The sequence below is a fragment of the Sebastes fasciatus genome, chromosome 1, assembly GCF_043250625.1.
Source record: "Sebastes fasciatus isolate fSebFas1 chromosome 1, fSebFas1.pri, whole genome shotgun sequence".
Taxonomy (NCBI): domain Eukaryota; kingdom Metazoa; phylum Chordata; class Actinopteri; order Perciformes; family Sebastidae; genus Sebastes; species Sebastes fasciatus.
Window position 1 is genome coordinate 23,534,281 of NC_133795.1, and position 25,253 is coordinate 23,559,533.

General features: G+C 40.0%; 1 protein-coding gene across 2 annotated transcripts in view; it reads left to right on the forward strand.

Moving 5' to 3' along the window:
- The first annotated feature begins 11,285 nt into the window (after positions 1–11,285).
- The window catches only part of LOC141769520 (plasma membrane calcium-transporting ATPase 1-like), a 112,826-nt gene continuing 98,858 nt past the window's right edge, over positions 11,286–25,253 (forward strand). The window contains exon 1 of one of the 2 annotated variants that reach the window (XM_074638681.1): positions 11,286–11,824. The gene's annotated coding sequence lies outside the window, so the exon portion shown is untranslated. The remainder of the gene's footprint in view (positions 11,825–25,253) is intronic. The other variant, XM_074638692.1, reaches the window with a different exon arrangement.

Sequence of the window (25,253 nt, forward strand, 5' to 3'; positions counted from 1 at the left end):
TTTTAGGACCTAATGATTTAAATAAGGGCTATTCAAGTGTTCATACTGGGGAGTTGGTTTACCTCAAAAAAAATTATCCGCTTAGTTACAGACGTCTGTTTCCGATTGTAAGTCTATTGGAAAAAGTCCTTTTGGGCCCAATGGCATCATATGACAGACACAGAAGTTGTAGTACCGGCGTTTGGCCACTACGAAAATTGGGATCAATGACCGGCGCTCTTCCTGCTGGCTTGGTGGGCGGTGCTCGGTATTTCCTCAACTGATCTCAACATGGCTGCCGTGACACAAACTTTCCCATTTTAACAGCCAAACAGTTCACTACAAGATGTTTCTGAAAACATTTGAGGTGAGAAATAGGCATTACAATAAACTTTATATTGATTCATGTTTGATCAGCGCTGCCTAGTTTGACCGTTTGATCAGAGTTTGTGAGTGATTGACAGCTGCTCAGAGACGGCAGGCTATGAAAATAACTTTGATAATATATGCTCCAGGGTGTCATGGTTGTGCAGTGGTTAGCACCGCCGCCTCACAGGGGGGTCACAGGTTCAAACCTGGCTTGGGGCCCTTTCTGTGTGCCGTCTTCATCTTCTCCCCCGTGTTAGCGTGGGTTTTCTCCGGGTTCCTCGGCTTCCTCCCACAGTCCAAAGACATGCAGGTTAGGTTCATTGTTGACTCTAAATTGCCCGTAGGTGTGAAAGTGAGTGTGAATGGTTGTGTGTCTCTATGTGTCTCTCAGTCCTGTGATAGTCTGGCGACCTGTTACCTACAGATAATGCTCCAATTCTACCCACTGCTGCTTTAAAGCAACACGTTCTAACATGCTGTAAAACTGAATGAAACATTAGATTTTGAATACAAACAAAAAGACTTACAAGACCACCTAATTAAGTTTACGGAAAAACATTGTGTTTTGGCTTAAAATAACTATGTTGTGAAACTTGTGATGCCTGAAACGCTTATGAACACAGGATGCAAACCCCGGGGGTGAAAACTCTATGTTTGGTGTCCCATCCATGATCCCTGACCTCCACCTCATAGGTAGATTCATGCTCTCTACACTACAGCGCCTGACTTCTAATTCTGTCATTATAACTGCAGTCACTAGAGGTCACTGTCATGTTCTTATATACCTTCTTTCGGTGATCTACCATGTGAATGATAAAACCTAACATTGGGTGTAGTAGGCCCCTATTGACCCACATCTATGGTCTTTAATGCAACGGCATTAATAGCATAACGGCTATTTAATAGCGTGATAACAGTTTAATCGGCTGTGCAGAGTTATCATCATGATTGTGTCTCTGGAAGTAGTAATGTGTTGTATATATAACGGCTGACCTAACAATGGCAGTCCAGTCAGTTCAGTTTGAAGATTCGGTGTTAAAGTTTCATTCATACGTGTTCTGAACCTCCAAAAGATTAATCCTCTGAAGACCCTTGAACGTCTGAACTAAACTAAATCCATCCAACAGTTATCGACGTATTTTACTCTGAACCAAAGTGTTCAGAGCCACGCAGCTAAAAATAATACAGGAAATCTGAAGTCCTGTCTTCATGAAATTCAGCCACAGCTGCTCAGTGCTGCAGTAACTCTGAGCTGCAGGTGGAATCGCTCTTTCGTATCCGTGAAACTGCAGGGCAGAAGCACCAATAACACATCACACAGTGATGTATGACGCTATTATACTGCAGACAGAAGATCCGTCAGCATCCTGCTTTAATCTGTCCTGCACCGTGCTCTTCTTTTAATACAGTTTACAAAGATTTCTTCCATTAACACTTTTCTTTAATGGAATCATTCATACATGTCTAATATTATTCTGGTTGTATTGTTGGTGTGAAAGGATGAGTTCAAGCCATAAGTTTCATTTCAGCTGAAAGAAGCAACTGAGGCGAGCTGATTTAAAGGCAGGAAAATGTAAATGAGTCATACAAGACTGGTGGGACTGGTCACATGTTCTGGTTGAACAGGAAGTGACAAGCAGTGGTGGAATGTAACTAAGTACATGTACTCAAATACTGTACTTCAGTACAATTTTAAGTACTTGTACTTTACTTGAGTATTTCCATTTTATGATACTTTATACTTGTACTCTGCTACATTTACTTTAAAGCTTTAGTTACCAGTTACTTTGCATATTTACATTATTAATACAAAACATCAAATCAGCTAATAAATGATGCTTTATTATTAAAGGTTGAGCCACCCAGCAATATATAAAGTAGTTCAAATTAGCTCCACCTGCAACATTAAAGTGATGAACACATTAGTACATCAATAATTATAATACAGTGATATAATACAGTATATATGATTCTGAAATGGGCCATTCTGCACAATGAATATGTTTACTTTTGGTACTTAAGGTATATTTTAATGCTAATACTTGTGTACTTTTACTTGAGTTAGATTTTGAATGTAGGACTTCCACTCGCAGTTGGATGCAACGCCTCTCAGCAAATGGATATGAGATTCAGAGAGGCTGCGGCAACTGAGGCTGTCAAAAAGACACTTTGGGAAGATTTCAAGTGATCAGTCTCCTTTGCCTCTGTGTGTGTGTGTGTGTGTGTGTGTGTGTGCGTGTGCGTGTGCGTGTGCGTGTGTGTGTGTGTGTGTGCGTGTGCGTGTGCGTGTGTGTGTGTGTGTGTGTGTGTGTGTGTGAGCTCCTGCTGCCTCTGAAGCCATGAACAGATGGAGAGGTGACTTTTTTGCCCTGAACTGCATCTCTCAGGACACTCTCCCTCCAGACTCTGGAACGCTTCCAGCAACTAAATAAATGTAGACGGTTGAGGTTACGGATCAAGGGCCCCATTCACAACACTAAATGGTCAAGTCAGGAGAAACTTTTAGATATAGTGGCAATGTCAGTCCCAGGTAATTATTTATTATTAAATAATAATAAATAATTATTTTCCGACCTCTTATCGTCATAATTGACCCTTCGCTAAGTCCCGCCCCTCGAACGCAGACTGATCAATCATAGCGTAGCATCGGCTAGCAATGATGCGGCTCTGCTCCATAGACTTGGATTTTGAGCTAGTCATGCTTAAACGTTGTGTAATAGTGATACTAGTTACCCAGAGAGGTTGGCTGGAGAAATACATTTCTAAAACGTTACTTTTCGACGTAAAAACCTGCTAGCTACTGAAGGTATACTGAATGTATACAGCGTTGCTTTTGCTTGTTAATCATTTTAACAGTGAATAAAGACCTACCCGGCTTTACAGGAACAGTGTTGTTCCTTCATTTCATTGTCTTCTGTCTCGATCACCAGGTGATGGTGGTTCACTTTTACATGGTGATCTGTATCTTTAGCTTCTATCTTCATCTTTTTAACCTGTTTTTGCTGCTGAATCAGTTTTTACATCCTGACATATCCTCCATATTGCAGACCCTTCTGCCTGCTTCTCTCTTGTCTCTGACCAAACAATGAGTATCCGGACAGGCAGCATGAGCCTCCTAAAGCTTTCTATGAAACTGAAACATGTACTTAAATCATTTCAAAGACTTGTCTCCGATCAAAAAGATGGAACTGGAGTTCCTCACCCATCAGTTAGTCATCAAACCAACAGTTCATTTAAAGGCACAATAAGTAGGATTTGTCGGTTGCGGTTTGTAAACAAAACATTAAACATGGTCCCCTCCTCCCCGGCTCAACGAGGGTTACGGTGCTCGCCAGCGGGTGAAGGTCAACCCCAGATTCACTCTCGTTTTAGAACGAGCTTTGTTAGCGTTTTCTTCCGCCTCTTGTATGCGTGCTTATGATCTGGCACCATGGTTGCTACGTTTTTATAGAGGTTGACGCCCAGAACCGCCCCGAACACAGCAAAATAAGAAAATCCAGGCAGAGGTTGGCAAGGTCTCTACATATACAGACACTTCCACACACTTCTAGTGGGTCATAAGTGATGATTGAGAGGGATTATTTTTGAATCAGTCTATACTTTGTTTTTTAGTAAAATCTTACTCATTGTGCCTTTAAGTTAAATAAAGCTGATTTCATGGCCATCACCTGGTGTATTTGGTGTTATAGATGGAACACACCAAACATCTTACCCTGACCCTACAGGTGTCCTCTTTACATTTTGTGTCTTACAGTTTATTCTGAGTTTGGTGGACGTCCCTCAGTCTCTGTCTCTTCCTCGTCCTCTCAAGCGCTTGACTTGTCAGTGTCTCTTTAGATTAAATGTTCAGCTCTCCTGCTCTTTCGTGCCTCTGACAGACTCTGCAGGATGTATTGACAATAGATACACAGGTGTGTTGTGACAACAGCGGGTTGAGGAGGGGAGGCGGAGGAATGCAGCGAATCAGGCAGGTGAGTCCTGACACGGCACATTCCTCTGATCGGATTCACAGCAGGAGGGTGGAGGGATCTCAATGTTACATAAACTTAACAGACTTTGAAAGTTCATTAAATTCCCAACTTTCACTAAAACATATGATCAAATGATGAGAATTTCTCTGTAAACTCTGTAAGTCAAAACTAAAACTAATTCAAACTTTATACTCCTCTGTGGTTTGTTCACACAAAAATAGTATCTGCCGTCTTTGGACTTAAGCGAGTTTGTTCCAACTATGAACCACTAACAACTTGAACCAACTACCTAAAGCAGTGATTCTCAAATTGGGGTCCGGGTTCCCCCAGCGAAATAATTAGCTACAAATTATAAAATTGTGCTGTATCATTAAATAGTACATATCTACAGATGGGGACCATTTGCACCAATAAAACAGGCATATTGTGTCCATTACTCCCACCCACGTTAGCTTTGGGCCAATAGAAACTCATGAATTAGTCACTTCACTAAAGACGCGATGAACCGCTCCTGCAGCTGCTTAGCTTAGCTTATTAGCTAGCTAGCTAGCTGGCGAGCATGGAAAAAATATTTGAGTCAGTCCACATCGTCAAGTGATGCTTAGACCAAACTGGCTAAACATTACTTATTGCTATTATTATAAGTAGAACATAGTGGAGCATTTAGCAGCTAAACAGACAGATGCTTCCTTCAGGAATTGGTGGAGACCAAAAACAGAGCTAAAAGAGTGAATTGTGTGTTTAAAGTCAATAGACGGACACAATCACAAGTCCATATAAATGATAAAGCCGTATCTGCTGAATGTGTAAATAAGTTTGTTAACAGATTCACCTTATCAACTTTACATGGTGATAATATGTCAGTGTTGTGTATAAAGCTTGTTTCTGATGCCCCCAAATGGCCCAAAACAGTTATTGCAGATTCAGGTATCATGTCTCATTGCATTAATAATAAAGGAAATTAACGTAGCATTTATTTTTTGTTAGAATACTGTTATTATGGAAAGTACTTAAATTTTTTCTTTTTTTTTCCTGGTTGGAGAACATTAAGGAACAGTGTGTAACTCTTAGGGGGGTTTATTGTCCAAAATGGAATATAATATTAAAAAGTATATATTTTTTTGTGTATAATCACCAGAAAATAAGAATTTTTGTGTTTTCATTACCTTAGAATGAGCTGTTTATATCTACATAAGGAGTGGGTTCTCTTCATGGAGCCGGACGCCATGTTTCTACAGTAGCCCAGAACGGACAAACTAAACACTGTTTTGGGCTGGAGTCAATAACGTTACTCGCTCCTGTCGCCGCCACTCTCTCGCTTTCTTGCTTCACCACTCACTTCCCACGTACACACACTCTACACCAGGGGTCACCAACGCGGTGCCCGCGGGCAACAGGTCGCCCGTAAGGACTAGATGAGTCGCGCGCTGGCCTGTTCTAAAAATAGCTCAAATAGCAGCACTTACCAGTGAGCTGCCTCTATTTTTTTTAAATTTTATTTATTTTATTTTTTTGCTATTGTTGTTTAAATCAGACTTGCATGTAACTTACAAATGACAACATATATATATAAAAACACTTAAAATTTAAAATGTTTTTTGTGTTTAATATAAATGAACTCTGACCTAGTATAGTTCAAAGGTCAGTAAATGAGGAGAAGAGTTACCCCAAAAAATGGCAGAAAAAAGAAAGAAAACATATCATTTTCACGACGAATGGGAGGTAGAGTTTTTTTTTACCACTGTGAAAGGATCCTGCGTGTGTCTCATTTGCGGGGCAACTGTGGCGATAGCAAAGCGGCACAATGTGGAGAGACATTTCACTACATGTCACACAAGCTACCATGCTAACTACCCACCGGGCAGCGCACTGCGAGCAGAAAAAGCCCGCGAGTTAAAGGCAGCTTTGTGCAAACAGCAGTCTTTTTTCACTAGACCGGTTAAAAACTCCCAAAAAGCAACCGAAGCCTCGTTTAGAGCTACGCAATTCTTGATGAAGAAAAAGAAGGCATTTACAGACGGGGAGGTTGTCAAAGAAGCAATGATGATAATTGCTAAAACTGTGCTTGAAGACGAGAAGTATGGAACCGATGTACTCTCCAGTCTCTCCAATGTTCAACTCGGGGCAACTACAATGGTAAGAAGAGTGTCGATGATGTCTGGGAACTTGGCCGACCAGCTGGACCGTGATCTGGCGAGGTGCCGGTGGTTCAGCATCCAGTGTGACGAGTCGGTGGACAGCAGCAGTACGGCTCAGCTGATGGTCTTTATCCGGATGGTGTTTGATGATTTCTCCACAAAAGAAGAACTTCTGACACTACTGCCCCTGAAGACAACTACGAGGGGAGTTGACATTTATAACGCAGTGAAGGAGTTTTTGGTGGAAAAAAAGGTGCCGCTGGAAAAGCTGGTATCAGTGACTACGGATGGGGCTCCTGCTATGATCGGCCGACACACAGGATTCGTTGCTCACTGTAAAGCTGACCCAGAGTTCCCAAACTTTCTGCAGTACCACTGCATCATACACCAGCAGGCCTTATGTGCAAAAGTGATCTGCTTTGAGCACGTAATGACTCCCGTCGTGAAGATCATAAACAGCATCCGCTCCAGAGCTAAACAGCACAGAACATTCAAGGTACTTTTGGAGGAGCTGTCAGCTGAATATGATGACCTGCTACTACACACAGAAATCCGATGGCTCAGCAGGGGACGAATTTTGCAACGTTTTTTGTCACTTTTGGGTGAAATCAAAGAGTTCATGCAGTCCAGAGGTGAGGACACCGTGCTGCTGGAGGACACTGAGTGGATACTTGACCTTGCATTTTTAACGGACATTACTGGGAAACTGAACAGTTTGAACTGTGAGCTGCAAGGCAAAGGTAAAACTGTCGCCGATATGATAAGTGCTTTAAATGCATTTAAAGCTAAGATGAACCTTTTCTCTGTGCATTTACAGAGAAAAAAAGTGCTGCACTTTCCCTCTGTGCAGATGGTGCTGAAAGACAATGCTTCTGCATCTGAGGCTTTTGACAAAGTTGCAGAAAAGTACTCTCAGGTCATAAACAGAGTTGGGCAAGAGTTTGAGAACAGGTTTTGTGACCTGGATCAGCTTGAGCCATGTGTGTCGTTCATTTCTAATCCTTTCATGAACGTGGACATATCATGTATTGCTGAGCAGTTAAGTGCAACATTCAGCCTGGATGCTGAACAGGTGGAGATTGAAATTGTAACACTGCAAAATGACCTCCACCTCAAAGCCCATCAGGCTGCACCAAACTTTTGGTGCCTTCTTGACACAGAAAAGTACAGTGGTGTATGCGCAGCAGCTATGAAGGTTGCAAGCCTGTTTGGTTCAACTTATCTTTGTGAATCAGCCTTTTCTGACATGAACTTCATCAAGAACAAACACAGAACACGCCTCACTGATGCACATCTGCAAGACTCACTCAGAGTTGCAGTGTCAAGTTACACACCAGAGTACAACACACTGGTTAACAGCATGCAATGCCAGGCTTCCCACTAACTGACAAAGAAACAGATAACAGATTTGGTGTCCAGTTCAAAGTGTGACATGATTTATTTAAAAATTTGAGAGTTGATTTTTGTATTTTACATGAGTTATTATTTGTACAAACATGGTGCAAAGTAATTCATGATTTGTTAAAAAATGTTAGTGGCTAGCTAGTTAAAATGGGATATTGTGATTTCACAAGACTGTCGTAGAAGTGATCATTTTCAAATGTTTGAAAAATTTGAAAAACATGTGCACTTAGAGAAAATATAAAAATAAAGTGTTGCATATTGATATTTATCTGTTTCTATATATTTGTTGTGAGAAATCATTAACATGATCAGTGTTTTCACAAAGATAAATATCATTAATTATTAATAATAACATAGAGTTAAAGGTAAATTGAGCAAATTGGCTATTTCTGGCAATTTATTTAAGTGTGTATCAAACTGGTAGCCCTTCGCATTAATCAGTACCCAAGAAGTAGCTCTTGGTTTCAAAAAGGTTGGTGACCCCTGCTCTACACACTGGCTCTGTCCCAAATGACCTATGCTCCTCTTACAACAACTGGCTCTGGAGAGGCTCTAGATTCATGTTTTTGCGTCAGACACCGTAGTTGTCCTACACGATTGGCACACAGGAGAAGTTTCAGTTGGTTGCAATCTGCAACCTCACCGCTAAGTACCGCCAGATCCTACACACTGCTCCTTTAAGACTTCATTGTTCCCCCACTTTTGAAACGAACCCTTTCAAGAACAAAGCATCTGTAAAAAACAACAAAAAAAAAAGATATTAACATAATTCAGGCAGAAATTATAATAATATATTATAATTCCTTCCAAAATATATCACTTAAATATTTAGACCTAAAAATAATTTGTAGGAGAATAGGTTGAAGCTGGTTGGTGGTGACTGACGGTGACTTTGGGAACAATTCTGAGAATCAGTAGCTCTCCTTCTTCTGCAGTCAGTTCGTATTGAAAGTGAGGCAGTGTACTGTGCTGTTAAATGGCAGCTTTAACCACCTCTCTGCCTCTCTGTCATTAGCATAGCGTAGGAGGCAGAGCTGATTGAGTGGCCAGTTGGCAGTCAGAGAGAAATTTCTTTTCAGATTCTTTGTTCATGTTCTGCATTTGGATCAGAAAAAAATCCACCACACATGAGCACAAACAGTCCCATCAAGGTATAATCTTCATCTCTTACTGATAGTGATGTGATCAATGCTTTTCATAACTACATATTAAAGGCTTTAAACATATCATAGGAGCGCTTATGTAGATTGAACCAAAACAGCAGTTGAAAAAACAACTTCCACAACACACCCATCAACCTCCATAAAACCTTTGAAAGGACAAGTATATGTTCCTCTCTAAAGGTTAAATACATATCAAGATACTGTACATGATCATGATCCAACAATGATTCAATACACCGCTATTCAAGGCAGACTATGTTATTTGGCTCAGCTGAGATTAAATTTGATATTTGTCATTGTATAGTCAAATTAAAGTGTTTTAATTCGAACTGAGGGTAACACTTTTTTTTTAAGAAAATAAACATTCCCCTTTATTTAAAGTATTTAATAAAAAACGTACCTCCAAACTTGTGTCTACCACACCAATAATACACACAATCAACAGTAATATCCTTCCCATAATTTGACTTGTGTGGCATTTATAACGGCAGGGGTAAGGTAAATGCATTCACAGACAACACAAACCTATTTTTATGAATCCTTTTTTTTTTTTAAACTTAATTAATTAAAGTTATGAATGAGAAATGAGAAACTAACTCATAGTTTTGATTTGTCAAAAGTGTGTGAAATTTGACTGATGTCGCTGATATTTTCAGCAGTCCTAACTTTTCATCTATTAATTTATTTTTCTGGCATAAATGGGCCCCCATACTTTGGTCCAGAGTATACCTTGAAGTATCACATCAAGTAAAATATATTGTAATTGTTTTAAACCAGCATCACATTTTACAGGCCCACATCAACAACAGTTCCTGACCCAGCTCAGTACTCACTAAATATTACAACTTTCATCTGAAAATTTTACGAGCTTTTTTCCTCATAATAGGTTGACTTAATCTCTAAATATTACTACTTTCTCTAAAAGTTGTTTTCTCAAAATACTATAAACCTTTTCTGGAAATATGATGACTTTATTCTCAAAATATTACAATTTTGTATTGCTTTTTGTTTTTGAAAAATACAATACTTTTTTTGAAATAGTACTACTTTTTTTCTTTGTCAAAATATTACAACTTCAGTTTCAAAATATTAAAACTTTTTTATACGTCGACTTAAACTAGAAATTGTATCACTTCTTTCTCTAAATGCTAAGACCCTTTTCTGGAGATAGTATGACTTTTTTTTGTTGAAATATTATGACTTTATTCATGACATATTACAACTTTATTCTTGAAATATTATGACTTTATTCATGACATATTACAAATTTATTCTTGATATATTATGACTTTATTTATGACATATTACAACTTTATTCTTGAAAAAATGACATTATTCTTGAAATATTATGATTTTAATCTTGAAATATTATGACTTTTTCTTCAATGTATTTCGACTTCATTCTCGAAATCTGTAATTTTTTTACCCTGACAATAACAATCCTTCCTCTCAATATCTTATCTTAGAAAAAGATTATTACTTTTATTGTTAAAATATTACGAGTTGTACCTCAAAATATAATGTTGTTACGTTGTTACGTTATTTATTTATTTTTATTACATTTTTCGCAAAATAAAATACTTCATTCGACTTGAATCTAGAAATATTGTCCGACCTTTTCCTGGAAATAATGACTTTATTCTTGAAATATTATGATTTTAATCTTGAAATATTATGACTTTTTCCTCAAAATATTAGTTGTTATGTTGTTTCTTTTTTTTTTACATTTTTCGCAAAATAAAATACTTTATTCAACATAATCTAGAATAATTATCCGACCTTTTCCTGGAAATAATGACTTTATTCTCGAAATATTATGATTCTAATCTTTTAATATTATGACTTTTTCCTCAATGTATTTTGTCTTTATAGTCAAAAAAGTATTTTCCCCTAACACTGGCAATCCTCCCTCTTGAATCCTATAAAAACAGGTAAAAATGAGAGCATCACTATGTAATAATAAATGGGATAGTATCTCATCATTTGGGCGGTAATGACCTTCCATACATCTCCAGACTACATCCAGATGTGGAGATTTCTTTCTCTCTTCTCAGATGATTCTTCCTCTCTAGTTTCCAGATCTTCAAGCAGCCTCATGGATCCTCACCTCCAGGGCTGATGTTGTCGATAGCAACATAGCAACTCTGTTTCTGCCTTGATTACCTAATTATTTCATAGATCCACCTTAAAAAGAAGCAGGGTAATCCCGGGGCTGGTCCCTCCCTCTCTCTGTCTGTCTCTCTCTCTCTCTCTCTCTCCCTCTCTCTTTCACTTCCCTCTCTCTCTCCCTGCTCCCCCCAGCCTCTCTAGCTCAGCCAGGAAAAGACGCTGCTGACCCGGACTTTGGGTCTTTTTCTCTGGTCCCCTGTTGTTGAATGTGTCGGACACAAACAGTCCCACCCACCCACTGGATCTTGCTCTTTGTTACCACAGCCTTGTATACCAGGAGAGAGAGAGAGATTAAGGGGGGACTTTCTTCCTCTTTTAGCGGATTGATTTGTGTCTGAGTCTGGATTGTTGTTCTTCCTCTGGAGGGTCTGCTGCAGGACCACAGCCGAGGCTTCTTCTTCTTCTTCCTCCTCTCATGTAATTACTGTCAAACAAACTGCTTTTCAAACGGACGTTGAACATCTATTTCTCCAGCACTGCAGTTGTCAAGTTGGAGCCCTGCTGTGAAATGGACAAACCCCTCTAAAACAGCCAGCCTGCTGCTCCTATACCTCTCTACCAACACTAACACAACCACAGAGCACCAACACAACACAGGACGTGATTTCAGACGAGGATCACCCAACTGGAGGTAACGTCTATGTCTCTGTGTGTGTTTTATTAAACTTTAATCCACCACAGGTCTCTTTTTCAGCTCACTTGTGGCTGACAGACGCTTAACACACACCATCACCGTCGTTTTGTCTGCCGGTTTCCCCGTTTAAAGTGTTTTTTTAAGGGTGTTTTTAGAGGTTGAGTTCCGTCGTGTCCCCGGTTGTCCGCACTGCTTTTATAGCATCCGGGTAACTGATCTCAACCGCTGTTTCATTACCTTGACACCCACTTATTAGTAGCAGCAACTACACAACACACATTTTAGACTGTTTCCACAGGTGTTAACGTACAACTATAGCTGCTCAGAGACATTATAACATCTATTTTATTGTATTTATAAGGAGATTAATCACAATAGTGTCTCAAAAACCCTTTTAAGGCACGTTTTCTACCGTTTCTCCTCGTCAGAAAACGTACCGGCAGTTAGCTCTCTAGTCTGCAGTCAACGGCTGTCAAGACTCCATTCAAAAAACGAGGACTTTAAACGACCAACTTGCATCGCTTTTAGACACATTAAAACATACACCGTGGCAATGTACGATGGTTTTGGAAATAAAAGCTTATATATTACATCGAATAGCACTTAATTATGCTAAAATATCAACTTTTTAGACATGTTATACGCAGTGCTCACTGGGCTTTTGTCGCCCAACGGCTGTGTATGTTTTCCAGCTAGAGGACGACTGTGTGAGTGCGTTATCAGTTACTAAAGTTATAATTTTAGTATAATAAGATGTTTGTATGTGTACTAGAGGCATGCCGAATTGAAGAGATGTTACTAGTGATTGCTAAAAGCAGGTTTAAAATGTATAAAATATGTAAAGTCGTATATTTAACGAGGACTTGTTGTGTAAATAGTCAGATTGTGAATGGGGCTTTTGTGCCGTTGTGTCTCCCTGGGCGACACAACGGCACGTATTGCAGTGGTTGCGAGGCAGGAATCATCAGACCGCCTGCGGATGTCTCTCTGCGAGTGTCTGGAAACAGTTTGCTCATAGTCCCCCTGCCTACAGTGTTTTGTTTTCCGAGTGATACTGCCCTTAGTAACCAAAAGAACACCCTTTTTGTCATCATCAGTGAATTACACGGTTCTCTGGTAACTTCATTACACAAAAAGGAGGCTGTTTTTTCAGCGAACACTGGTTGCTGCGGTGGTTGTTGCTCCGGACTTCATGTATGAATGTGTGTGACTCTCTGGTGTCCTCTCTCTGTCTCACTGTCGTCATGACTGCGGTGCCTTTCAGGATGAGCTTGTTCAGCTTGTTGGAGTGGTTTGCCCACATTTAGTGCAACACATTGTAAATAGTAAGGCTACTTCTGCTTTCCAGGCGGTCACAATGACGGTGACGAGGGTGGAGGAGAAAGAAATCGTTACCGAGCTTGTTTTATTCTAATTAACGGGGCGTTCAGTTGAAGAAGAAGAAGAACCGTCCTTACGTCATCTTGCAAAAGATGGGCGGATGAGCAACAGTAGCTGCTGTGCTGCTCCTTTTTTCCTCCTCTCCTCTCCTCTCCTCTCATTTCATCCATCTCCCTTCTTCTTCTTCATCATCCCCCTCCTCCTCCTCCTCCTCCTCTCTATCTGGGTGTGTCCTGCCTTATTGCGTTAGGAAGGAGGGGGGATCCCGCATCTTGGCTTCATGGTGACTCCTCCTCAGCTTGTGACCTCCAAACGAGGGCATTGCTCCTTCTGTTTTCCTCTGCGGCTATTTCACCAAAACAGAGAAGCTCTTTTGCAAAAGAAAAATGAGTTGTGAGGAAAACTTTGATGTCTGTTTATTGAAATCTGTGATTTTTGTTTTAAGGGGAGCGATGGCACAGTTTTCTGGATGGCAAAAGGAAAAGATGGCTAGTTTTGATAAATATGTGCTTGTTTTCACTGATGAATTCACCAGGTGTGAGTCCAGGTCTGTCATTTGCTACCAAAAACTTGTTTGAAAGCAGATAATTAGTGATGCACTGATCTGATGTACTGGATCAGTGTAGGTGCTGAGACTAGGGATGTCACCGTACCAGAAATCTAGTAGTCGATACCAATACCAGTGAATTTACACGATTCTCGATACCAATTCGATACCACGGTAAAAAAAAACAATAAATCCCATGTAATTCAACACGCAGTCCTTTATTAAAACATTTGAACATTACAAAAAACAGAGGCATGAGGCCTTTAAGTAGTAAATAAAAATAAACGTCTATTAACATTGCAAAACAGAACAGAGGCATGTAGCCTTCAAGTATTTAAAACAAACAATATTGTCTGGATGTCTGTCTTTGAGGTGCTTTGCTAAATTGGAAGTATTTCCTCCTTTGGAAAGAAAAGTACGACGGCACCGTTATTACACCGCATACTGTTTTTTGCGAATCTGTTATTACTCCTTGTAAATCTGCCTCGAACGCAAAGTACTTCCATACCCGACTCTTGCTATTTGTTTTCTCAACGAGTTGAGGCGGAGGCAGCTGTCATCTTTCACGTCTCATGTTGTTGTTTTTTCCCGTGCTGTTACGGCGTTCTTCTTCTTCCTTCGTTTCACGGCAGATGAGAACACTTGTAAGCGTATACACTGCCCCCATTAGATCCGGAAGAATCGCATCTCCAATACCTCCGCTCCGGTACCAAATGACCATTACACGCATCGTTCGGTACCGTAGAAAACGAGTACTGTCACATTTTTTAAATTTTGGTACCGACTTGGTACTGAGGTATCGGTTCTCGTGACATCCCTAATTTTAGGTGATTTTTTTTTAGGGGAGCGATGGCACAGTGACTGTTGTTTTCTGGATGGCAAAGGAAAAAGATGGCTAGTTTTGATAAAAATATGCTTTGTTTTCACTGATGAATTCACCAGGTGTGAGTCCAGGTCTGTCATTTACTACCAAAACTTGTTTGAAAGCAGATAATTAGTGAAGCACTGATCTGATGTACTGGATCAGTGTGGGTGCTGAGACCTGACAGATATTAGTGTTATTAGTTAATAGATGACGGCTTTAACAGTAGCTACACTGCATATAATGGCATTTGCAGTGAGAAATGGCACCTCTGCTCTTTTCCCCTGAAGGTTAACATTGTCATTTTTCAATAAAAGTATATTTATTTTTAATGAAGCTAGCAGAGGTGGTCTTTGATTCAGGCACAGCGGCCTGCATTCGATTCGAGAGAGTCTGAGCTGGCGTTACAGATACAGGATGTTGGCTCCCGTCTATGGCTCGCTTGAGCGGAGGAGATGTAGCCACGTAGCATTTATTCACCGACAAATAAACTGTACACACACTGTCTGCTACACCTACGTTCACAGCTATAACACCACCAACAAAACCCACATTCACCACACACACACGCGGTCTGTCGGAAACTCGCTGAAGTTACGCCGCGCTGACAGAGCAGTATGCTAGCGCGTGTGTGGCTACAGCGGGCACGGAGCCACCGGCAACGCTAGCACCTGCTAACGTAGCACAAACACACATACTGTTTGTCGGACAAAGTGACTGCCTGCTAAGTTAACGCTCCCGGACGGTGAACTGGAGACAGTGAATGCAGCATACGCTCCCGTACGGGTGAAGGCGAGGCACAAATCTTGTCAGTTAACGGTTAATAATCGGTTAACGAGGGTCGGTTATCGGTTAAGAACATTTTTCAAAATTATCATCCCCACTTAAAAGTAGTCTACAGGCTTATAGAGGAAACCCAGAAAGTCGCGGAAGGTCTAATTTTTTAGGTTAGGATAAATCATGTTCACACATAAAAAACGATTTATAAATGTTTATACATATAAAAACGTACATACTGTCCCTTTAAATGTAAGTATAAAGTACAATCTCTGTATAGTGTCAGCCCTGTGATAAACTGGCGACATGTCGAGGTGTTCCCCATTGTGAGCTGGGATTGGATGCAGCCACGGACGCCCTGCAGGATGATGGATAGGCGTAGATAATAGATGGATAGGCCACCGGTGGTCCTACATTTCATTACATGCTGCTGATTTTATCCTAATAAATGATGCCTGAAAATAATGCAGCTTTCACTTTGATGAATGCGATCTCTCCAACCTCCCAGTGGAGGTTTACCTGCACTGCAGACATACGAGTGCTCTGTTTGTGTCTGGAGCTGCTGCTGAAGTCCTGATGACCACAGGAAGTGACGGATGCTGACTCAGTGTGTCTCTCTGTCCTCTCGTTGTCCTGCAGGAGCTTCAGGCTCCCTCAGCAGCAGCAAGAGGAGTACATTTAATATTTCACTTTGATTTACTAAGTTTAAGGTTCCATATTGAACAGCTGGACTTTTATCAGTAGCTCCTTTTAGTTTGCATCAGTGATTGTGATCAGACAGAGAGTTAAATTAAAGAAAAGCTTGACCTCATGTTGTGGCTGAAACCTGTAGTGGCCTGTGAGCTCCTGGTGTAATTAGGGCAATGGAGAGAGAGTTGTGTATAAGACAAGGATGGTGTGTTGGCGTTGCTCCACCATTGTGAACATGATAACGCACATTGGACTGCATCACCCAGATGTGCAAATCATGGGGATGAGTAAAAAGCAAACCGGATTTTGTACTTTCAATTTCACAACATAAGAGATGCTTTTCAGTTTTATAACCTATTGTGACCTGTTGCCTATTGGGAAAGGGTTTATTCAGTGTTTGAAATGTTGCCAGTGGGCAAAATGTTGCCTCAGTTCCAAGCAGGAGGATTGTGTCGGTTTTTGACACTCACTACTGTCTGTTCAAAATAAATGAAAGGAAATGTATTATGAATTTGTGTTTTACCCCACTGTACTGAACTCGCACCGAACCGTATCTCCTAAACCCGGGTGTGAACCGAACTGTGACTTCTGTGTGCTGTTTCACCCCTAACTGCAGATGGTATGATGTGTGGCTGGCTGTAGTGAATTGTGGGTGACTGAGGCTGTTATCGTTGATGAAACTTGTCACTGTGTTTCCTCGTGGCTGATGGATTTCTCCCTGTGTGATTGTCAAAGGTTGGTTTAAAAATGGCGGCTCTATAAAAGGCTCTCTCTCCGTGATTCTAAATCCACTGTTCTTGAGTTTGTGTCTGACATGTCAAAAAACCCACTTCCACCAAAAACCACATATTCATACAGGTTACTTATTGTGCTTTTGGATGATCTAGGCATCAACACAGCTTTCTTTTATGCATATGTGGTTTTCGGTGGAAGTGGGTTTTTTGAAATGTCAACACCTCAGACCAACCTGCTACACTGACAATGAGGCTGCAAACACGAGTGTTATCGTTATGTCAGTGTTTTAGACCTTTAGACCCCAGATGGAGTCTAAACCACCTGGGACTTGATGTACAGATCCAAGTGATCTGAGGCAGAACAGTTTCCTTCCTGAACTGTTGGTACTGAGTAACTTCTGTCAGTTTGTGACTCTTCAACTGTTGAATGGTGATACTCGTGATGCCTTTCACACACGCACACACACACACACACACACACACACACACACACACACACACACACACACACACACACACTGGTTCATGACAGCTGTCTGTAAAATTATGAAACTGAAAATATCAGGACCGTGTACAAAAACTGAAGTAATGAGAAGAGAGGCTCTGTAGCATACTGAGCTACTTTTCAGTTCATATTAATAATATAATAGTAACATATCTTGTTTTATGTTTTCATTCTGCTGTATGCACTTTATTTGAGCAAACTCAGATCAGATTGATGTTTTTGCCTTGATGCTTTTATGTTTTGCCTAACATTTCGTCAGTTTTTATCTTCGCCCTGATTTGCCTTGGTTTGGCCAATAAACCTACAGAATAGAAAAAGAGAAACAAGTACTGCAAAAATCAAGAAGCATAAATATAAAATACAAGAAATGTACTTTAAAAAAAAAAGAAGTCAAATATATCTAACTTATTTAGATAATTGGACTGAGAGAACTAGGACTGAAATTGTGATGGACATTTTTTCTCCTTTTTCTAACATTTCATGGACCAAATGATTAATCGATTTATCAATGATTGGTAATGATTAGCTTTAGCCCTAATATCAGTATGATAATAATAATAATAATAATAATATATTGGATTTATATAGCGCTTTATATTAATCTCAAAGACGCTTTGATACTTGGTAACACTAACCATCGAGTCCAGTGATGAGTAAATCCAGTCTACAGGCTCATGCTGCAGCAGAGTACGATATCGTTGACAGCCGAACCAACCAACCAAACACACACTGGACATTATGCTGGTGTGGACAGAGGTTTGAAATTCAGTGAAATGTGGAAACCCCTCTGCAGACGGAATCCCTGCCGGTGAACCAGATCCAGCTGCGCACACTTTGTCTCTTATGTAAGTCCACATCAATTATTAATGGCCAAGTCCTATATTTAAGATATGGGAGCTCTCTGCTCAGCAGCAGAGCCTCCGTGTTTGTGGTTATAATAGCGCTGTTGACCTTTATCATTATTTTATAACCGTGCCGCTGGCAGAAAAGGGTTCACCCCAAGTCAATGGAGAGCTGCTTACGTATGACCCTGTGTAATGTTTTATTTATTTAGCTATTTGTAAATGGTAATATTAATGGGTCCATTTTCAAAGGCATCATTGAGAATAAAACCTATTTTTTTCAAGAGTGTCCTGGTCAAGACAGGAAGCAATAATAAGAACAACAAGAAAGAAAATTCAAACTAGAAAATGTAATTCCTGCAGAAAATGCATGTGAATGCTGAAAGCTAAAATAAATTGCAAAGCATTGCTGAAAATGCAGAAATGTGAAATAACTTGCGTGAAAAATGTTAAAGCCCAAATACACTGCAGCACTGCACTGCTGAAAAACCTGGAAATTGAAATGTAAAACTGGCAGAGTTGGAAGCTGAAGTTAAGAGCTGAAATACATTGCAGGAAGCTAAACTGTAATACTGTCAAAGGTGGAAGATGAAATTAATTAACTCGTTAGACAGAAAGTGGAATCTGGGTGGAATAAACTTGTGAATGAACATTTTGATATTTGAATGTTTTCTTGTAGCTGAAAGTATGCAGAAGTGGTTAAAGTCTGCTAAACAGCATTCACACAAATGTTCAACAAATCAGAATTTGTGTGTGTGTGTGTGTTCGCTATTATTTGGGCCATTGGTTGAATACCGGCTTTTATTTTAGAATGTAGAGTACCACAACATGGAAAGTGCTTGTTTCTGGTTTGCTGGCAGGTGTCTGTTAAGGTCTACATGGGGACAGAGGTTTAACTGACATTTTCAATAAGCGCTCAAACTGTCTGTAGAGGTCTGCGGCCAAACTGTTTAGACAAATTTAGCTCGAGTTTGGACACAATTTCATGCTCATGCTGCAGCTTCTGTTCAGGTCCTTTTCCTAAAATATAATTATTACTTTTAAAGATAACATTTTAATGGAAGTATTTGTTTTAATATTAAAATGAAAATAAAGTGATTATAATGTATACTGATCATTTTGCCTGTGTTTCACGCCATCTCACAAGCACCAGCAGAATGTGCAACACGTTCAGAGCTGTACAACGTATGTTGAAGTGCAGGTAACCATAGCAACAGTACTGATGCTTCAGGCTCTCTAACTGGTGAACCTAACCTAACCGTGTAGGGTTAAACTGACTACAAACACACTTTAAAACATGGATGAGGATTTAAACAGAGTGTTCCTCTAGTTGGTGGACATGGAAGAAGCGATGATCATACATGGAGACCTCTCGCTGCCGTTCTGCATCTGCATATGACGTGTAGGCGTCAGCAGGACTGATGATTGTGACCATCTGAGATTCTGTGTGCATGTGTGTGTGTAGTTGGCAGGTGTTAAGTGGGTGGGAACTTGGGAGCTTTTGTGTGTGTGACAGACAGGAAGGTTTGAGCAGCAGGATGCGCGTTCAACAACAGCATTTTCCTCAACACTGTTTAGAAAGGATGAATTGAAGTCATGTCTCTCTACCTGCCGAGTTGACGAGGGCATTTTATCAAATCCGCTTATCAAATCTAATTAGGCTCAGCTTGCATCATTTGCAGGTAACTAAAGTTATAAATGACTAAAACTCAAAGATTCAATTTAGATCTGTAATCACCTTTGTTGGCTGAGAAACCAAACACATTTGTTTTTTCATTGGTGGCCTAATTAATGGTGACAACCTGTAGCTCCAACCTGAAAACGAGATGAGCAGCGGAAGAGATGAAATGTAGATTAAATATGTGTCAGATCCTTCTGAAATTAATGTCATAGAGTGGTGTTTCTTTTTGAGTACAGACACCGGCTGCACAGAGGGCTTTAACCGGACAAATTTAACCATTATGGAATTAACGTTAACTATCTACAACTGATAATCAGTGATGGTGAAAGCGATGGTCATCACTGGCTAAAAATGAGAAGCTGTTGCACATTGCTCTTTGCTAATAAAAACAGTGAGGGGTTAATAAGAGATTAACATCGGAGCTTAACAAATCTGGACATTTTGGGAACTGGGAACTGAATCCGAAATGACGCCGACTATCAGAACCAAACCGTTTGTATGGACTATTTCCAGTAGCTGCCAACAGCCCCGACCCGTCACTCACAAGACACCAACACCTTCATGTTGTTAACCATCCTTTCAACCCACATGTGTGTAATTTTGTACATCAATGTAGGTCGACTCAATCAGCACGTCCTGTTTTGTATACCGCATTCAAATCACGTGGACACCTAGCCCATCTGACACAAACTGGCCAGGTTCTGAGGTGTGAACATGAACACGAAGGCCAAACAGGAAAGCTAATTATAATCTACAATAAAAATCCCCCAAAAAATAAAAAATCACGTGATGCAGCTGTGTGATAACAGATGTTATAAGGGTGCGGTTGCTTGCAGGCTTCATGCATCCTCCCATCTGCAATATGTGCATACTGAGATCATAACAACTATTACAGTTTTTCTCGATTGTTTACACACATTTTCTGAAAGCCTGCCTCATACTCTCAGAACTCTACACACAAATCAAAAAACACACACACAATGGGCAAAACCCCTCAATTCTCCTGCAAAATGAAACTTTACATTCAAAACAATGTTATTTCTTCTCAAAATGGTATTTTGTTTTCAAATGACACACACAAACCATCATATGAATAGACATTTATAAGAACCAGTTGAACACTGATGTGCTCAATGTAAAACACTATGATGAATGGAAAACACTTCTTCTCCATTCATCATAATGACTTAGGCCTTTTTTTTGTTCAGTGTTACACTTACTACAGACAGTACATCCATAAGTGTGTTGTAAAATATTTTAGAATATTGTTTTTATACTCAGAACACACAAATACATGGTAACAAATATATTTTATTTTCCCCACAAAAACAATGTACACAGTGTACATCCCAACCAACACAAAGTTGCACATACAGTGGTCTACATACAAAACAACAGAAGAATTTACTGTATACAGTTACAGTAAAAAAAACGGAAAAAAAACTATGCTGCATCCTCTCTTCTGTTTCGGTCTGGCCACAGCACCTCATCCACATCACAAGCAATGTTTTCCCTGGCCAAGCAGCGGGGGAAATATCGCTTAGCATGTCGAATCCAGCCATGAAAAGCATCAACTGATTGCTAATTGTAACACTGTGTGACAGGTGTTTGCCCATGTGATGAGTCAGTGTGCATAGTAGGGCAATTGACTTTAGAATTTTGAATGACAGTGTGTTCCTTGTGAAAACGAGATTTTCTTCATGAAAATTGTGCCAAATGCAGAGAATTGTGTGTAGTGTTCTGAAAAAAGTGTGTTTTAGAACTGCAATTTGAGTGTAAAGCAGGAATTGTGCTTGTAGTTTAGCAGAATTGGTTCAGGGAGTTGGTGCATGAGTTACATGTTGTGGTCATTGTGTGTCAAGTACCAGTATTTGTGTGTAAACAATTGAGAAAAACTGTAACACAAATGAATCAGGAAAACAACATGAAGTAAGGAATCAAACACATACATGTAAGAGGGAAAATAAAACTAAAAATTGACTAAATAGAGTCACGGCTATAAGGGAAATCCAGATTAGATTATATCCATTAATCATTATATTGATGATCTGAAATCCTAAAGGAGGTTTCCTGGGATGTGTGTGTGTGTTTTTTAGTTCAGTTTTTTCCCTCTTGGTGCTCTAACTTTAACTCTTCTCACCTCCTGAAGGTGAAAGTGCTGCTGTGACACGTTCAAGTGTGTGAGCATGTGTGTGTGTGTCTTAATCCTGATGAAGGCGTCGGTGCAGAGAGGTGTTGAAGCTTGTTGTGAATGTGATGAGCTGCAGTGAGCTAAGCTCTGTGTGTGTGTGATGTTGTGTACTAACAGACATGGATGTGTGTGGGAGAATGTTACATGTGAGTGTGTGCTGCTCTGTGGGTTGTGACAGTGTTGGAAGTGCGTCAACTGTTGCTATGAGCGTCAATAATTATCCGTTTGCTGAGCTGATATTGAGTCTCCACAGATTGATCTGTCTGTGATTGATTGATTGATCTGCTGATGAGCCCTGGTAATCCTTCAGGTTTAAAAATATGTTCTTATGTTGAAAATGTTTTTGAAAGGCTAAACGCCAACAGATATGGATTGAAGCTGAATATTTAGTGATTTGGGCGGATTTGAACCTTGCGATTTGCGGATTTGAACCTGCGACCCTCTTGCTGTGAGGCGACAGTGTTAACCACTGCACCACTGTGCAGCCCCGGCTAAACTAAATCCCTCCAGTTAAATATGACATGATTGATACAGCAAATTTAGATAAATAATAACCAGCTGTTTAGTGGTCAGGCTGGTGCAATCAAACTTTGAATCAAATGTTTTTCTTGATTGATAACTGCTGGTGAAGATGTGTACAGTGGTACTTGAGAGAACTGTAGTCACTATCTATCGCTGAATGAGGTCACACATGAATGAAATCCCTTCCATTTAATACGAACTGGGAAAGGCGACACTGTTTGGATCTCTGGAAGGGATATCCAAAAACCATCCACCTGCATTTGCTGCTTAATCTCCATGGGTGCCGCCAAAGAGAACGAAACAGAGATCTTTGAGATTTTAACTTTAATGTTCAACTTTATATATTATGTATTCAACAGACTGCGGTAAACTGACTCAGCTCCAGGACTGAGCAGCTGTGTAATTCAGACCGGCGTTTGTGCAGATTCTGTAGTCCACTGTGTGTGTGTTTAAAGCTGGCAGCTTACTTGGCATCCCTCTGTAGCATGTTAACAACTGATAAAGATGAGAGAATAAAGAGAGCGATGCTGCAGGAGAGAGAGAGAGAGAGAGAGAGAGAGAGAGAGAGAGAAAGAGAGAGAGAGAGAGAGAGAGAGAGAGAGAGAGAGAGATTGAGTATCAGAGAGCAGAGGTTTTTACCAGCAGGCCTGCAGAACTGAAACACGGTTCATTATCTCATCACTGTCTAAACTTCCTTTTTTAAGAATCCAGCATCCTAAATCTGTTCTGTTGATCTAAATCTAATTATGTGTGTTTGTGTGGTTGCATTTAATGTACTGATGATAATGATGTTGATCAGACTGAGCATATTGTCCTCAAAGTTAGTTTATCAGTGATCGTCTCATCACAAACTGTCCAGGTTTAGGTCTGTCTGCAGGTCCAAATGTAGTCGAACATGCCCACATAGAACAAGAAGAAGAATTGTAAACAAACAAGAAGGGTGTGAGTATTTGTTTAGAAAATGTTATCACAAATGAAGGTTACATAGGGATAAAGTCCTTTACCACACTATATGTGATTTTATTCCAATATATATTGTGATATTATAGCAAATCTTCTGGGAAGTCAATTGAGAAACTGACAGAAATGTTTGGTTAATCCAGCGAAATGAAAGCACAATGTCACACTGATGCATAAATAATATAAAAATCCCATATCACCACAAATGAATCATGTTCATTTATTTATATCATCATCTACAATCTCCTAATGCAATCAGAGATACAGTATTAAAGGGGAGAGATGCCACGGTGGAAAATATATTGCAAAATCTTGCGGGTTTATCACCATGTCGCCCGACACGACCATATCCATGGACAATTAATGACAATTTGTTTTAATTGATTTGAGTAAAGAAAGATAAAAACACATAAAGAGCTGTGTTTGGGTCCAACAGCAGTCTTTCATTTTGAGGTGTAATCATAGACTTTAGGGTGGAGAGGTGTGCGTGTGTGTCCTCTCAGAGATATTCAGAGAAAAGCGTCCGTAAGAGGAAGCGAGCAGATGGAGGGTGGATGGAGAGCCAACAGGAAGTGAAGGCTCGATGGTTTCCTCATGTTGTGTTGGCAACAGTCAGGATTTCACTTCCCTGTATTAAAAACAGCCAACAGGTGCTGTGTGTGTGTGTGTGTGTGTGTGTGTGTGTGTCAAGTTTCAGTCCAGCTCTGGTATCTTTTTCACCTCCTCAGTACCTTTTAAAAAGTTTTCGGAACCATGAGTTAGGTGAAAATGACACCTTTGCTTTTTTAAACTTCTTCCTGTATAACAGTACATCTTTTGTTTGGGATGGGTAGCATGGTCAAAATCAATATCACGATTATTATGAATATTTTCCCGATGTATAATAGAGTTTCACACAACGTGCGATGTGATTGTTTAAATCATCATCTAGTAAATACACTGATGATGAGATGAGGTGTGTATGATTCAGCTGAGCAGGTGATTTATTGATGGATGTCTTTGTACGTCCACTTTCGAGTAATTAAGTAGAGCGGCGTGTCGCAGTGTCAGGAAAGATCAACTGACACATTTTGTGAAACTGTCGGTGGTTTGACCACAATGATACGTAAACACAGATCTGAACTGAATTCAGACCGAAATTCAGGGCAGGGCGTCATAAAATCCACCGGTGGCACCACAAAAACCTTGCTGCTCACTTACCTTTCATCAGCACCAATGGTGAAGTTACAGACGGATTCAGTCAACCCAATGCATACCATACTTCCAGCTGTTTGTAACTGCAATTACAGTTTTATTTCCAAGGACACCGTGTCCACTAAGTGTTGTTGAGAAATACAAATTCAGATGGATGATACTCACCATTTAGCGTTGTAGTGAACACATGTTCGTCCTTGGAGACTACTGGTGAAAATGTGATCTCATGAGCATCACTGCCCATGTTTAGTGTTGTTGATGCAGAAGATGTCATTTCTGGGCCATTTCAGTATTTGAAATAAGGACGGAATGTTACGGAATATCCAGTTACGCTGAAGTCATGCAGTTTAGTATATGACCTAGAAAAATATATGATATTTATTATTAAATCGACTGCAGTGTATCATATCGTTATGTATGTTTTGTATTGCATTGTGGGCCTGATGCGTATCAAAGAGAGGGGGATATACACATTGTGTACACAATTTGTTTTTACGCCACTAATTTATTTAACGCATTAACGCAACTTACAATTTTTAGG